The following is a 5,967-nucleotide window of genomic DNA, read 5'->3' as shown; positions in this document are numbered from 1 at the left end:
TGCCTAGGGTAGGAAGCTCCAGAGTGAGAAAATGAAAGTACAAACTTCTTTATGGTTAATAGGGCTGTGTTAGGAATCAAGGTCCTGCCTGAGGCTGATGGAGATTCCATGGTCTGAAAAGAACAGTACTCATTTATAAAAATCGGTTCCGTAGGCCATGTCTCCAGTAAGCAGGTGATATCCTGTCCCTGCCAGATTTTCCCAATGAATGTCGGCCAATTTACATGTAATGCCCGCCACGTTCAAAGATGATATCTTGAGCTTATATACATTTTCCTGCCTCACCTCACTGTTAAAAATTACTGAAGGGGAGTCAGATATTTGGTCACCCAAATTGGCCTGCCCCATGGCAGGGTGGAGTTGTAGTCATTCACATTGCTTCAAATCAGAGAGTAGGTGTCACGGCCCTGCGCGTTTAGCAGGGCTGAGAGGACTACTCCTCCCAGCAAACACTTGGACGGGCACCGTTTGTTGCCTGAAGGACTGGCTGCAATATAATGCCGGCCGCCAGGGGGATCCGGTGCTTGTCACCAAGTTCATCAGTTGGAGCTGGAAGCTGCTTCTCGTGTATCTCACTCCAGAGCTTCCTGCCTTGCCTGCTTTCGCCGGACGCCACCCGTGCCACAGCAGACCCCTCGGAACTTAAAAACTACCGACCCATTTCCCTTCTACCATTCCCGGCCAAAGTCATCGAGAAAGCCGTCAACAGCCAGCTCGCCGCCTTTCTCGAATCCAACAACTCCCTCGATCCATCTCAATCAGGGTTTCGAGCCAAACACAGCACCGAAACTGCCCTCATTGCAGCGACTGATGACATCCGAACACTACTGGACAACGGAGAAACTGTGGGCCTCATTCTACTCGACCTCTCCGCCGCTTTCGACACAGTCTGCCACAACACCCTTATACAACGCCTCAGCAACATTGGCATACAAGGAAAAGCCTTGGACTGGATCATCTCATTCCTCGCTGGAAGAACTCAAAGAGTCCGACTTCCCCCATTCATTTCAGAGGCCACTGAAGTCATCTGTGGCGTACCACAAGGATCTTCACTCAGTCCCACCCTCTTCAACGTTTACATGAGCCCACTAGCATCCATCGCGCTTCAACACAACCTTAACATCATCTCTTACGCCTATGACACCCAGTTAATCCTCTCTCTCACCAAAGACCCTAGCACCGCCAAAACCAATCTTCACGAAGGCATGAAAGAAGTAGCCGAATGGATGAAACAGAGCCGCCTAAAACTCAACTCAGACAAAACAGAGGTGCTCATCCTAGGATCCTCCCCCTCTGCCTGGGACGACTCTTGGTGGCCTTCCGCTCTGGGCACAGCACCCACACCCACAGACCATGCACGTAACCTTGGCTTCATCCTTGACTCCTCTCTCTCGATGGCCAAACAAGTCAACGCAGTCTCATCCTCCTGCTTCAACGTACTTCGCATTCTCAAAAAGACCTTCCGCTGGATCCCCCTAGAGACAAGAAAGACTGTCACCCACGCACTGGTCACGAGTTGACTGGATTATGGGAACACACTATACGCCGGAATCACAACAAAATTGCAGAAAAAACTCCAACGCATCCAAAACGCATCAGCGAGACTCATATTAGACATCCCTCGCCAAGATCACATCACCGGACACCTAAAAGACCTCCACTGGCTTCCCGTCAACAAAAGAATTACATTCCGCCTTCTCACCCACGCACACAAGGCCCTCTACAATCTTGGACCCGACTGCCTCAACACTCGACTGTCCTTCTACAAACCCACCCGCCAACTAAGATCGTCCAATCAAGCCCTCGCCGCAGTCCCGCGCATTCGAAAATCCACCATGGGCGGCAGATCCTTCTCCTTCCTTGCTGCCAAGACCTGGAACTCACTCCCCACTCACCTCCGCCTCACTCAAAACCACACCTCCTTCAGAAAACAACTTAAAACCTGGCTATTCGACAAATAAGCAACCCCGTCCCCAAGCGCCTTGAGACCCTCTGGGTGAGCAGTGCGCTATATAAATGCCTGAACTTGAACTTGAACTTCCTGCTAACGCCTTGCGGAACAACTACCATCTCCCTCGAGAGAGCGATAGGAACCGGGAACGCTAAGGGAACAAGAAGCGCCTCGAGGTTCCGCTGCATGCGTCAGAAAGGCGCACATGTGTTGCCCACTTTGCTTCCTTTGTTTTTTTTTCTTTCTTTTCCTTTCTTTTGCTGGTGGAGGGGAGTTACCTGCCTCCGGACATAACTGCGGTAGGAACCAGGGGAAGGTCACGGATGTACAGCTCCCCGAAGTCCTGCTTTTAACAGCGCCCAACCCTTACGAGGGTGTTTGTTGTTTGTTTGTTCACAACCCGATCAAGGGCTAGTCAATGGTAGGAACCGGGGTTGCTCACGGATGCCCAGCTCCCCGTGGTCCTGTTGCTACTACGCCCTCGCTCTTCACGGAGTTTACCGCTCTCACAATTTGGATTGGCGCTGTTACGTTACACTCACCCTTCGCTCTCAGGAAGAGAGTCACCCTTGACCTTTTACTGGTACTGTCGAGCTCCTCCTTTCAGTTCTTCTCTGCTCCAAGGGAGAGTCTCGTTACCCCCGAGTGAGTACCACTGTTGGTAGGCAGGAGGGGGATGCGAGAGGGGTTCTTCCAGGGGAAGAGCTAGTAGTAACTTACCTGTCTCTTTGTGTTGCTTACCCCCACCTGCAGGGACTGCTAAGAGACGCGTTCCTGAGGAGTATCAGGAAGGTGACGGCAGACGTTCTTTTCCCCTACAGTCCTGGCTTCATTCCCCTGCCCCTCCAGAGTGTTTATCATCCAGTTTAGGGCACCACTCCAATCACAAATAATCAGTTCAAATTTTTTTTCTTCAGAGTCCAAAATCCAAATTCAAAAGTCTCGATATTTTCTCAGTTCAGTTTTTATTATTATTTTCTTATACTCAAAAGAACCATCAGCCAACGCATTTCGTTCTGACCACCAGAACTTCTTCAGGGCTGGAATAATCACACATATAAAAAGACAAACTGTCACAATACTGTATATATAAAAACTACATATAAAATTATACATACAACCATATAAATACATAGAAAAAACACATACAACATTTATATATAGATTAAAAACATGACACACTATCACATTACAATAAAATAGCTGTTTATGTAATTTTGTGGAGGATTACCAACCTCTTTTCCCTTAACAATCAATTATAAAATATCGCAATTCATCCTAAAAAGCTGGACTCTTACTACAAAGATGAATAATTAGCCAAAAATAATAATGAAACAACAGTGCATATGATGTCAAATCGCACAAGAAAAAGAAAAAGATGAACCAGAACAGTGGCGGGGGGGGAGGAGAGAGGAAAAAAGAGCAGTTTCTGCATACCGTGTGCAATTGTAGAAAGCACTAACAGCGAATAAACTGATATATATAGGATCCTTCCAAGAGACAATATAAATCCAATTGGAATATCAGGATGTGTCTAACTAAAAAGAAAACATATAAGAAGCCAATTACTTAAAACATAATGGCCACAAAGAGCCATAAGTATTAACACCAACTCATAGTGGGTAAGAAATGATCATTATTGTCTATTCCAGAGGGACAAGCGGCCGTAAGTTGTACATAAATGGTACTTACACTCAAACAAAAGGGCAGTAATTGATTCAAAGCATCTAGAACAGATGTTAAGTCACAGATTGAATGAAATATCGGATTATTGCAATGTGGCGGTCTCGATTTTGTATAACAATAACCTAAAAGACATGTCTTGGTACATGGTGTCCGTGTAAAGATAAAGATGGCATAAGCAAATGACTCAAAAATTGGTACATGACACTAGGCGATAGGCATACCTGGTGCTAAGTCTTGGAGCTATATCCACTGTCCATTCGCTTGGCTCCCCTGCCCCTCCAGCCCTGCTCCGCTGGAAGGAGTCTGCTTCTCTTCCGGTGGGACAGTGTGGGGGGGGGCTTCAGGGACTTATCATCGCTCCCACTGGATCTTTCTCCTAAGGTTAGTGCACCCTTAAGGGACTGTGACAGAAGGGCACATCTATTCTCACAGGGGAGCCCTACCTCACTTACAGTGATAGGCCTCACCCTAAATCCCCTTGAGTGCGCCCTAAATTCTAGGGCAGGGCCTGACAATGGCCTATAAAAATAATGTAGAGAGAGCTCTGAGTACCTTTTGGAGGGTTGCCCTGTAATTGAGCTAGTATAGAACTTGATGCCAAGCAATTATTAAAATTGATTATCACACAATCCCCTTCCAGTGATTTAGGCGAAAGCCCCAGCCTTTCTACCCTCCTCGCCATTATGATTTGATTTGCAGGAGGTACCCCCCTCCACGATGATCCACTAGTGTGCTGGGATAGCCAATGAAGGGCTTTGTCCATCAATTGTGAAGTTAATCCAACCTGCCCATCCATCAGGGTGGGAACTTTGGCCATCACTATAACAAGAGGAGCTGCCGCTGGGGGAAGGTGCGGGGGTTTAGGAGTTAGATGTTGCACATTCTGTTTGGGCACTATCTGTTGTTCAACCTCACTACTATGTCCAACCCCCTGGTTAATGCCCGTAAGAATGTCTCGGGTCTGCTCGTACTAATGTTATGGCTGATGTTAAGATGTGAATTGGGCATGCATGTGAGCTGTCTCGTGTTGACCCTAGTGTTCTCGATCTGCTGAATTAGCTGTAATAACTGCTCCTTTCCTTGCGAACAAGTTCCTTGTTCTTTGGGGCTCAGGCAAAATAGGGATAGTTGGGTAAGTAGATGTTAGAGATTGTGGAGAATGTTGGTTCTTTTCTACGTTTTGGGTCTCTATACATTGCTCCCCATGCTGACATGCTATACCCATACCCCTGCCTATTTCTAAATAAGTGCACCTAGGAGATTTATTCTTAAGCGTATCCTCAATGCGAGAGAGTCTGTCCTCAATATGACTAAGTTTCAATAGAAGGGGATTTAGAAGGATAGAAGGTCTCCACTCTTCCAAAAATCGTCATCATATGCCTGAGGGGAAAGAATGACTGAGTCAGTAGAGTTCGATTGAGGGGGTGGACCCAGCCCTGCTTCCCTCTTTGTTTGCCCGATTTACCAGGTTTGGCCATCTTCAGTGGTTTTGGTTTGACCAAACCACCCCCCTTCTTTTTTTAACTGGGGGCTCAGAATTGGTATCATCTAGAAGATGGTTTAAGGACTTCCCCGTAATCTGTATGTGTACCCTAGTTGCTTGAGAGGGGGGCGAAGATTCACTTGTCTCTATCACCATAGATGGCGGGAGCGACTTTGCGGGGATTATTTGGGGGACACAGCTCTCAGTAATCCTACCAAGTGACACGCACTTTCCTTAGCAAATAAAGGGTCCAATGAGAGCCTCAGTTCCGTTATGTTGATCTCTTGTGTAAGTACAGACTCTGCCCTGCTTATGAAGGCATCCAACGTTCCCATTACCCCTCCCCCTGGGTGGCCCATACGGACCTTTTGTTTGCTCATATTACTTAGAGGACTTCAGCAACTATAACAGTACCTTCAGTTAGGGTCCCAGTGACTGACGTTAGAGTGTGGGCCCAGCCCAGCCTCCTCTGGGCTCTGACGGGCTTGTCCCGCGCCGTGGGCTGACGAGCTCCTTAAGTACCGATTCCGCGCTATGCCTGGTGGTCGCTGGAATCCTCCGGGACCAAGATGCGGGGAAAACAGGTACCACGTAGCAGAGACCCCCTGTTTGAACTGCGGCTACTGAACTCTTTTCAGCCATATAGTCACAAGTTCAGGCAGACTGCAATGGAGCATGGGTCAAATACAGGGATTTAGTTAGGTTCGTAGAATGAAGTACCCTAAATCCTACTTGGGGAGTTACTCTTTGCAGTGGCGGTTCTGGATGGCGATGCAAAATCCCAAGTTGAGGATGTGTAAAACAGCATCGGGTCTCAGGGGCTGCAATGCACAGTCCTGCATCAGAG

The sequence above is a fragment of the Lissotriton vulgaris genome, chromosome 1_2, assembly GCF_964263255.1.
Source record: "Lissotriton vulgaris chromosome 1_2, aLisVul1.2, whole genome shotgun sequence".
Taxonomy (NCBI): domain Eukaryota; kingdom Metazoa; phylum Chordata; class Amphibia; order Caudata; family Salamandridae; genus Lissotriton; species Lissotriton vulgaris.
Note: the sequence above shows the minus strand (reverse complement) of the source record.